The 12,006-nt window shown below is 35.6% G+C and overlaps 1 long non-coding RNA gene and 1 other non-coding gene across 2 annotated transcripts; both read left to right on the forward strand.

Annotated features, from left to right (window-relative positions):
• On the forward strand, window positions 1-119 carry LOC139134168 (5S ribosomal RNA). The gene has a single exon (XR_011552747.1). It is a non-coding gene; the product is annotated as a 5S ribosomal RNA (ribosomal RNA).
• A 6,274-nt stretch (window positions 120-6,393) lies between these two features.
• LOC139132591 (uncharacterized) lies at window positions 6,394-11,547 on the forward strand. The gene is made up of 3 exons (XR_011552366.1): window positions 6,394-6,567; window positions 10,474-10,671; window positions 11,221-11,547. It is a non-coding gene; the product is annotated as an uncharacterized lncRNA (long non-coding RNA).
• Window positions 11,548-12,006: the final 459 nt, after the last annotated feature.

Genomic DNA, 12,006 nt, shown 5'->3' on the forward strand with positions numbered 1-12,006 from the left:
GCCTACGACCATACCACGTACAATGTGCCGGTTCTCGTCTGATCACCAAAGCCAAGCTACGTCGGACGTGTTTAGTACTTGGATGGGTGACCGCCTGGGAATACCACGTGTTGTAGGCTTCCTCCTTTTTGAGATTTCATTTAATCTTTGGTGTGATTTTCAGAGGGTTTTAGTCCGTTTAACTTATTTTTTGGAAGTGCTTGTTTTACTCTCTGTTGTCGGATTTCTCACTTTGTACTTTTTCCATTTTTTGTTAGTCTTTTGTTAATATGGACCACAGTGGAAATAAGTCTTTCGACTTTTCTGTGTAATCCATGCACAATTTTGTTCATTTTGTGGTGTTTTATGTATCATTTTGTGCAAATAAACAAATAAATAAAAAAATAAAAAAATAAAAAGCCAAACTTACGACTCCAGACATCGACCATAACAGATTGGTCTTCAATTTGACTGTAGTTATACATAATAAGGTGTGGAAAGTAGGAAAAGTAACGTCAAGTGTCGCCTTAAGTAATTAAGATCTGATATTAAGCTGAATTAAACACACAAATATCGCAATCTTGGCTGTCAACAAATAACTCTAACGTCATCTATAAATATTCAAAGCTTTTGCCAACATACATAATTACGTCGAGGTCACGGTAAAGTAATAGATTCGAGACAACGAAATAATAAAAGATTTGAGAGCTTGAATTTAAGTTCTTTTTATAGATTTAGTTTTTTTGTTGTTTGTTTGTTTATAAAGGATTTGAGAGCTTTATTTTATGTTGTTTACTGTTTTGTTGTTGTTTTATGGAGCTTTTCAATGTATCAAGCGGAATCTTTTCTTAACAAGCTATGCCTTCTGTTGTTTACGGTAGCGTATTCGTTCCATTCTTATGAGAAAAAATATCTCCTAATTAGAAATGGAATTCTAGTAATTACCAGTTTTTGATTCTCGTGATTACTTTATTCTCGTTATTATGATATTAATCTATAATAACTCCAAGTGTATCTTAATCTACAACTCTTCACTGTTATATCTTATTTCATACATGCTATTGATTATTGTTCAACGAATATCAGGTGTTTGCACGAATCTTGATTTGATGACGTGTATTTAAGCAATATAGTATAATCATAGATTAATAAGTGCATGAATAACCTTTGAACTGTTACATGGCAACAGTTGTAGATAACTCACAAAAGTATCCAGCAGATCAAAGTTCATGCCAAATTTATCTTGTAAATTTTGTCTGGCCTAATGTACTAATGTTTCAATACATTATCGTGCAATTATTTTCGTACATCATAAAGCTTTATAAAGGTCTTCCCGGACAAGGTGTCAAACCCTTGAGATAATTTCTAAACTACGAGAAGCAAGAGTGATGTTATTTTTTTAACATCTGGTACAGACCTGCATTTGTTCTAATGTTTCTTTGCGCTGGAAATTACGACGAACATCTAACATCTTCTGAAATATTTAAACCATTCTACTCTATGATTTCTGTGTATCTCAGTCTCGGACACCCCATATCAAAAACAGAAGTAAATCAAGAAATCGGACACATTTCTAAACTTCCAAATTATGTCGTATTCTTCACAAAGATATTCACAATCAAAGTATGTGTAAGACAGATGATCTGCAGAAAGTTTTGCAGTTTGTATCTTTGAATTGTTTTCATGACCTAGCTCTAGCTCGTTCAATCTCTGGCCACGACTATTGGAAACGACTGTATGATATCATCATCAACGCTGTCCTCATCGCATGGGTATTTTTTTGTTCTTTGGGATCTGCTGAGCTAGAAAATAGATGTTAACATTGGATATTTTGGGATGCACTACCTGTCTGCACTGGTTTTTGATTTGCATGTACCGCGAAAAATGGCGAAAAATTGGTAGGGGTATGGGGTACTATATCCTCCCCTACATTAAGTAAACTAGCATGAAATAAACTGGCATGAAATAACACAAACCTTACATTTTTGGAAAACTCTGATACTGCCCTTTCTGAAAAACACCAATTTTAGCAAAATAAATTTGTGTACATAGAATAGGATGACTTGAAAATAATTTGTTTTGACAATTTTGAAATGTTTTACCCAAAATACAATGTAACAATTGTGTTTTACTTTTTATTCAGCAAAATTTTGACAGCTTTCTGTGTTTAAATTATTAATTTCGACATATTAAACAAGAAAAAAGTGTTAACATTAAACATTAAACAATACACTACTCTGGAGTCAATTTTGAATTGCGTGTATCTGTATGAGGTTAGCAAAAGCTGGGGGTAGGGGTACAACATTCTTTCCCTGATGAAGTAAACTGGCTTGAAATGCCATATACCTTATAGTTTTAGAAACGTAGATATTGGTCTTTCTAAAGTGCATAATGTCTTAGTTAAAGAATATGACGTCATAGTTTTGGATAACTTTAAATCAATTTTTTCTGGTAATTCAGTATTTTTAAGCGGAAGAAAATATGATAACTATGGTTTCCTTCCAATGAAGAAAATCAAATAGATTTATAGATGTTATTTACTAATTGCAATCTGCTGAAGAAGAAAATAAATGTCAAAATTGGGTATTGACCCTGCAATATTGTCAGTAATCACTAAACTTGCAAGTTTTGCTATATATATTTGGTATATATCGCGAAGGAGCATTTTTGGTATGCAATGAACGAATGCACAGCTTTAAAATGAAGGCTTTAAAACGCGCCAACATAGTCATATTGTCATTTTCTCCTTAAAGTAAATAGACTGTTGATGACTGTCTATTTTATAAAATAATTTTGATAAGACATAATTATTATTTTGAAATTTTCTATTCTTCTTGTCTTACTGATACAGCAATCATCACTATCGATCCATTAGGCCATGGTCTAGAGGGGGCGTCTACGTGCACCTCCCCCGCCCTACAGGATAACAAACCTGTATTTTTCAGAAGCCTTTGGATCCCTAAAATAAGAAATGGGATTTGAACAGAAAAATATAGGGACTCAATAGTTCTTACGGTCATGTGTTGAAGGATACAGCAAAATCACAATTTTGAGACCGACATGCATTTTTGTCAAATCTGTCTTCTTGTAAGTCATGTGCTGAGCTTACTTTTTAACATGACCTAGTTTATGGGGTATCATTAGAAAGGTAATTTATTCTCCTTTAAAATGATGTATTTCAATATGCAATATTTTCTATAGCTTTCATGAAATAGGACCAAAACTTACCCTATACCCGAAAATTTTATGTCGCAAAACTGACAAAACTAACTCAAGTTCTACAAATTATTTACCTAGACATATTACAAAAGGCAATGCTTTGTATGACGTATTTGCTGCAAGGACATGTCAAAAATATGAATTATACTTTTAACAGGCAAAATATTTGGATTGGATGGCTGTTACGGGCATGTTTTGAAGGTTGCAGTGAAGTCACAGTATTACCGACTCGCATATATTTTGTTAAACGTGTCGTTGTGTAAGTCATCTGCTGAGCTTACTTTTCACTATAGCCTAACGAATGGCCTGTCATTAGAAAGACAATTTATTTTGCTTTAAAATGACATATTGTAATATGTAACATCTTCTATAGTTTTCAATTTTTTAGTTACATATTTTTGAGGCTATTTTTGTCATTGTAGATCTTATTTTTTTCAAAACCCCTTGGTCAGACATTTTGATATTCAGTATACAGGTCCTCAGGATGACTTAAGTCAGATATTTTCATATAGTGAGAAAATACAAAATTTTGTATTTTTGGAGCAATTTTTGTCAATAAGTCCCTGGAGACTACCTAAGCCAATCATTTTTCAAACTTGAGGAACCCATGTTTTTTTTATTTTTTGAGGCAATGTATTAGACTGCAACCTTGAATGACCTATAGTAACCCCGAATACCTTGTAAAACAATTTTGAAGACACTGAAAATAATTTAGTCTTATTTGGTGTCAATTTGTAGCGATATTTGATCAAGAAAAAGTTGTGAGGCAATGTTTATGTAGTGGACCAACTTTAGCAAATATTTCATGGAGGAAACCTCAAACACTGATGAGGGATTTTAATCCACCAGAAGGCATATGGCAAGATGCACCATACCGTTGATACAGACTCCAGTTTATTTGTATTAGTTTCAATCATTTTGTTACGTAAACATAAAACAATTGTCATGTCATCACTCAATTAAGTGAATCATCACAGAATAAACAAAAATGGTTACTACCTGTCCCTCTGACACCATATTGATTTTTGATTAATACTCTGCATATATTTACTCCTTCCAAGGTTTGAATTTATCAGTTATCATCGACCAATTACCAGTGGTTGTCTGCTTTTGATTTTAACTTTGAACTTGCTGTAGACAATGTTGACTTACAATATATTTTGCTTGCAGTTATTGTCAAAATATAGTTGCACATTTTTATCTGAAACCAAGAAGTTTTACATTTAATGTTACACATACTACTCGTACAACTAGGAAGTAATTAAATCTTTTTAACCTTTCTCTGACGTCCAACATTGGAAAGTTAATGGAGCTGTTGCAAGTTTCCTTCTCACCAGTTGTTTATTTGGTGTGTATACTGCACATTTATTCTTGGTTCATCTGTGTATTACTTAACTCCATGTAAATCATCCAAACATTTCAAGCTAGGACCATCAAATTTTTACTGTTGATCTACAAAATTGAAAAGTGGCTGTTAAAATGGAATTCGTCCTAAGAAAATTGAAAATTCAAACTATTTGCAAACACAATAGCATTTTCAGTGAACAAGTGGAAGTAGGAATACCTAGTTTTGTTTGTCAGACAGGAGCAACACTGCTTTTGGTGGTATATTTTTTAAATGACTTGCAGAAATTGATATTTATTACTAATGTTATTATTGCCAATTGTTGTTTTGCCTGATTCAGGCACACACCTAGCTATCTATGGATTGTCTTGAATATTATCACAGCACAGCAACATCAGCCACCAGCTGAGGCTGCTTGTTGAAACACCTATTTGTAGGGGTTTTAACTGACTGATAAGCTTTGTGAAAGAGTATTGTAGATATTGTGAGTTCAAGCCCCTTAAAATGCATCAGCAAGACTGCATCAAAGTTGACAACACTTACTGTACATGTTGTTCACAAATCTCTCAGGTTGCACCATTTCACACATCAATTTCTAAAAATGTTCTATGCGAGAGGGGGAACACCCCTCTCACTATCTCTTCCCCTGGCGTGTTCTAACAGTTTTACTCAGTAAAAACAAATATAAAACACCTCATATTGCACCAGACTGCATCATTGCACTCATCAATTTCTCAAAATTTTCGATGCGGGAGAGGGGACAACCCTCTCAGGCTTTCCCCCTTTGGGGTGTTCTAATAATTTTAAACAAATTGATAACATCTCTCATATTGCATCAGACTGCATTATTGCACACATCAATTTCTCAAATTTTCCACACAAGAAAGGGTACAACCTCCTCTGACACTGCCCCCCGCCTCCTGCGTGTTCCCCCCTGTACTTTCAAATTCTGCCCTGTCAGATATCTTAGTGAAAACCTTGTCATGATACCATCCAAATTAAACAGTACTATATGGTTTGACAGTGGTTACAGCATGAGCTTTTGTATCTACATTGTGACTGCATCATTGCACTCATCAATTTCTCAAAATTTCGATGCGGGAGAGGGGACAACCCTCTCACGCTTTCCTTTTGCTGTTTTATCTTTTTCAATCGTCATGAGGTAACCGATGATATTCTAGCAGGATATGAAAGGTCTGTACTATTGCTGTATTTTTGTACATGTTATAAATGCATGTCTTCGTATTTAACTGTTCTAAGTCGGGGAGGGGGGTCAGTCAAAATTTATGTGTTAGAGACGGGGGTTACTCAAATGTATCGGGGTTGGCAGGGGATTTACTCGAAATTTCAGAGTTCTGAAATTCCTCAGACCCCTCCCCCCACAAAGACCGTAAATAATGACGATATCCTAAGTAAGTTTTTTTACCACAGGAAAACATTAATCATATTCACTCTTCGTCCTTTGTTAACCTTAGAAAGTTTGACCATGTAAAATTGTGCTGTTACAAGTGTTAATGTTGAATAAAATCTTGGAAAGTAAACAAGATTCTGTGTCACTGTTGTTCCTGTCTTGTTTCACCATCAGAAAAAGAAGACATTATAATAAATTCACACTCCATTGCTCTACCAAAACCGAACAATTATTGACATTTTTCAGGCAAGACACGAGACGTCTCACCAGTAATACCTGTAAGTTCAAGGCAACTACGCAGATGATCACATGTTCCGACGAGAGAGGTAACCATAGAGGGCGTACGTCCTACTGGTACTCCTGTGACAGGTTTGCAACCACATGACATACTCCTGGTGCGCGCGTACTTGTTATGTGCCCCTCACAAGCAGAGCGACCTTGTACCCGGAAGCGATAATAGCTGATTACCAGTCATGAGACTTTGTTTGATGTTTTTACAGCAGTGGGCTTTCGAGTAGCTTTTAGTAACTGTTGTAAATCACAGTAACTCAGCCGTCACTTGACTGGCGCTAAGAGCAATAATTTCGCGGACGAGAGTGGCGTGAAGTTTGCGGTAAGTTTAACTAGCGATCTTTCATTGGACGAACGAAAAAGAATCGAACAAGAACGAAGGGGCTAGTCGTCTTTCCAAGTGACCATCAGCTTTCGTCACATTTGAATGTCTCGTCGCAAAGTCTGCAACTTGAACGCGATTAAACAGTAGCCTAATTAATTAGTAACTATCAGCTCTTTTAGTCGTCTTTCGTCTCATTGTATATAGTATTGTATATGGAAACATACCCATTACCAACATTGCGTGTTATGAGGGGAGTCGTGCGTCGTCCTCTCCACACCCTTTTGAAACATCATGGACTGATCACCACATACCCAGGATTTGGTTGACCAGATGTTGCAACAATTTAGTTGAACGTTTAAATCAAATTTGGTTTCAATATTTGAATAATTTAGGGAAGTCAGGGCTCGAACTCATTAACTTTTCACCTACTTGCCCTACGGGCAAGTGTCCATAAATTTTATTTGCCCAATGAGTAAACCTGCTTGTCCTAAATTTTTTGTCAGTTTACATTTTTGTTTTGTTTCTATTGATGTTCATGTCAATTGTCATGATCCATAAGTGTTGGTCTTCCCAATCTCAATCGAGCGACCTGTGCTTCCGACATCGGATATGACCCCGGTCGTTATTGTGAGCACGTATAGTGCCGATCCGTAGTGATTCTGAACCACCATGGAGAAGGGTCTTGCAGCATGCCTCGCATCGGCGTTCGCTCTCTCTCATTCTCGTACGGCTCCCGTTTTCGAACCAATGAGGGTATTTACATAACTTTGCGCATGCGTGGTGGAGGGTAAACGATTTCTCCCTGATGACGTACGGAACTTTTTACTGAACTCAATGCAGCGACCGTGACCGGCTATTTTATTAGCTTTATCGCCGTCAATTTCTGAGTGTCTAGCTGGTTGAACGTCTACTGTATCCCCTGACCCAGATCCCGCCTAGCAATCTTTGACTTTATCAGGCGTGGATTATTTCAAAAATTTACATTAAAAGGGTGGTTTGATTCGCCATGAGGATGCGCAGCCTCCGACGCCATGCTGTTGCAATTACTGACCACCCCCTCTTGGAGTCATTTGCGACAAGTGCAAGTTTTACGTTACTGAGATTAAATTTCCAGATTGAGGAAAGACAACAGCTGGATATCACTGTGAATAGCTGAATGTTGGTATCCCACAGACCAGTTGTTGTAATTCCCTCTTCAGTGACTTGAAAGTCGATAACAGCGAGCATTGTTTAACAAAATTTCTTGAATCTTTTATTTCCAGAAGATGTTAATTTGATCAAAGTATATCACTTGTCCGAACAGGAAAGTGCAATACATTTTTATTTGTCCGAGGTCAGGTTTTACTTGCCAAAACCGGCAACAATTAAGTTTAAGCCCCAAAAGTTAATGCGTTTTCAATTGAATATTTTTAGCATAACTATATTTGCGAGTTGTTTGTGGAAGTCGTGGAAGCAATGGCTGTTCGGACTGAAATGACGGGTCTAAGGTGTTTTTGTAATTTTAAAGAAATCAAAAGGTGCGATTTCAAACCAATATTAATAAGAATTGTAAATAACAACTTAATTTGTGTTAATAAATATTCCATAAGTCGAACATTACAACAATCGTATGTAGGTTTTTATCCCTTTTATATGATCAAAATATATGTGGGTATGTATGTATGTATGTATGTATGTATGTATGTATGTATGTATGTATGTATGTATGTATGTGTGTGTGTGTGTGTCTTATGTATGTATGTATGTATGTATGTATGTATGTATGTATGTATGTATGTATGTATGTATGTATGTCTTTCTGTATGTCTTTCTGTATGTCTTTCTGTATGTCTTTCTGTATTTCTGTATGTCTTTCTGTATGTATGTATGCATGCATGCATGTATGTATGTATGTATGTATGTATGTATGTATGTATGTATGTATGTATGTATGTATGTATGTATGTATGTATGTATGTATGTATGTATGTATGTATGTATGTATGTATGTATGTATGTATGTATGTATGTATTATCGTTCGTTCAGATCCACGAACTTCAGAGTCCAAGCACCTACTGTCTCAGTATTTGATGTGCAGGCGAATCATAGGGTAGTGATGTGAATTTATTCAAATGAATATGTTCGTGTAAAATAATGAAAATGGGATGAAAATACTGAAAATGGTAAAAAGCCTAGAACTCCGATAGTACAAGTCAAATTCCTGTGTTTTTTTATCTTGTAGCTACCATCTATGGTTATATGTGAATTACAAAAAAATCATGGGAATATCTTCAATATTGTACGTTTGGTGATTTTTTCATTGTTTATTCAATCTTTAAGAAAATTGTTTTCTCCAAAATGTTTAATCGTATTGATTTGAAATTTAGTTTGCAGGTCCTAACAGATGTTCTTATATATCCATATGATAAAATCATAATGAAATGAACATTCTTTTAACTTGTCTTTTTTTTGTCCTTTTTGTTAAAAAATCATTTTAAAAGAACCACTTACCTCCTCTTTGACAATTGGCATGGATGTTCTTTGAAGTGGTAGTACCTTATATTTACCAGAATATGTTGAAATAAGCAAATTTATAAGGTGTTCTTCTTTTTGGTGATACTATTACATGTACATGTATAGGCTCAGCAACATACGAATACGAAAATAAGTCTGCAAGAAGTTGTGCACAGTTTGTGTACATGGGAATGCCAATAGTATAAGCAATATGAACATTTTGAAATTAGTGCCCTGTTATATTGAGATCTCTTGGTAAGGTTTTGTGATGGCCGGCTAAAATGAAGACACTATCTTCGTATGGAACTTGCATACATATCGTCAACGCTGAAATTCAATTTCAAGTACCACTGTTTTGTTATGTACGATAAATTTACCAGTGTGTGACAGACAATTCAAGTCACAAAATTAGCAACGTATTGATTTGAAATTTAGTTTGCAGGTCCTAACAGATGTTCTTATATATCCATATGATAAAATCATAATGAAATGAACATTCTTTTAACTTGTCTTTTGTTTGTCCTTTTTGTTAAAAAATCATTTTAAAAGAACCACTTACCTCCTCTTTGACAATTGGCATGGATGTTCTTTGAAGTGGTAGTACCTTATATTTACCAGAATATGTTGAAATAAGCAAATTTATAAGGTGTTCTTCTTTTTGGTGATACTATTACATGTACATGTATAGGCTCAGCAACATACGAATACGAAAATAAGTCTGCAAGAAGTTGTGCACAGTTTGTGTACATGGGAATGCCAATAGTATAAGCAATATGAACATTTTGAAATTAGTGCCCTGTTATATTGAGATCTCTTGGTAAGGTTTTGTGATGGCCGGCTAAAATGAAGACTCTATCTTCGTATGGAACGTGCATACATATCGTCAACGCTGAAATTCAATTTCAAGTACCACTGTTTTGTTATGTACGATAACTTTACCAGTGTGTGACAGACAATTCAAGTCACAAAATTAGCAACATTATATTTTAAGAACATTTTGTATGAATCTTGATCACTTGTTTTAAAGAAATAACCTGGTTTATAGCTTCGAATTTGATGTTTTGGAATAATGTTTTTAGGTGTGCTTTTCTAAATTATTACCTACCAATACAGCTGATGCATGTAGTTTGATTCTGCACCAACCCCCGACAAATACTTAAAAATTACCTCACGCACGAAATATCATCAGTGGCAGCATATGAGTACAAAATAGATCTAAACCCTTAAAAAGTCTAGCAAGCGTTTAACATTGTTTCATGGACCCGTAGATGAATACACATATAGTTACCACATTACAAATACCTTTCTTAAAACATTCCGAAGTTCGAACATAGGAGACTTTCATCTTCCCTGGTCTAACTTTGAGCAACATAGTCACACGTGGCATTTTCTGTGTATTTACAATTTAGAACCTGAATGACTCAAGAAATGAAGGCCCGATTCATTTTCCAAATGAATACTTTGAGGGACTCTCGACGATTTATCGGAACGGGTTATCGAATTACTTCGGTATACGTGAACAAGATTTACTGAATGCCTGTGATAGATTTGTGTTCCGCCTGACAAGGATGATGTGCTGCGAGTACTTGCCATAGGACCAGCTGACGGTATTTATAGGCTTTGATTTCTCAATAAATGTAAATAAGTTTTTTGGTCACTGCCTTCAGCAATATCTCTGTCCTTTTGTCTATCCCATTTTGTTTGCCTACATGGCTCTGTCCGCCCAACACCTCTCTCTCTCTCTCTCTCTCTCTCTCTCTCTCTCTCTCTCTCCCAAAAGCACGCCGGCACAAATTACAACCAATTACACATGTATTTTCTGTGACATAATAGACCGTATATATACACTACGATTTTACTGCCTTGTATACTGACCTGAACATTGTTTTTATGACATGACTAGATGTTATCGATGCGAAATCAGCAAAGATTTTATGCACATACCTCTGGACACTTCTTTACGCACAGGTCGTAAGAAGAATATTTCGCTTTTGTTATTTAGCTATTATTTCAGTGCGCCAATAATATATGCTTTGAAAGGACTCAATTCCGCCATAATCTTTTTTGTGATCAGCTTGGGCATATAATAATGGACGTTTCAGATTGTGAACAAAACAATTGACTTAAAAGAAATGTACTTTGTCTTATATCATCAGGGCTTTTCGACATTGCAGTCATTGATAAACTGATCAACAAGTTTGGCATGCGCAAGATCAGCTACGTTGTGATTGAACCCGCTAAGGATCAAATACAAAAGTTTGAAGATCTGGTGAAATCGAGGCACGAACAGAGTCTGTGGACGACTGTAAAGTTCGAGTTTCATCAGAAAACTATAGAAGCTTACCTGAAAGAAATAGAAAACGGGGCCGCCCTTGGCAGTTTTGATATCATCCTTCTTCAACACAGTGCTTATCATATCATGGATCCTGCAAACGTCTTCGCAGAGCTATACGGACAGCTAAATGGGGGAGGAATGCTGTATTGTCAGACGGTATAGGTAGGTGAAAAGTATTTCTCCCATGATGAATAACGTGTAACATTTGCAATCGTTTGAGTCAATTATCTGATACGTTTCTCAGAGGAGATAACAATTTTCGGTGACGGAGTATTGCCAGACAAATTCAGTTGAAAGTTCCATGTACTTATAATATGACGTCAAAACATACAAGGTTATAAATCACCAGTTTACATAAATTATACACCAGGTTAATGGTTAAGGAGCTAAACTTTCAATGTTTCCAGCTGTCAATCGAAATCAATTTGTGTGACCAATCTCAAACAGAGAAGGAAAGACATTAACAAATTTTCTGTACACTGATTAGGATGATGATACAAATCTTTAGTCCTGAGCGTTCAGCATTTAGACAGAGAAAAATAATACCTGCCTTAAAACTGAGTATGTAGTTATGTTTGATCTTGGAATCTCGCTCGTCACTTTCTTC

This window comes from Ptychodera flava, chromosome 5, assembly GCF_041260155.1.
Source record: "Ptychodera flava strain L36383 chromosome 5, AS_Pfla_20210202, whole genome shotgun sequence".
In the NCBI taxonomy this organism is placed as follows: domain Eukaryota; kingdom Metazoa; phylum Hemichordata; class Enteropneusta; family Ptychoderidae; genus Ptychodera; species Ptychodera flava.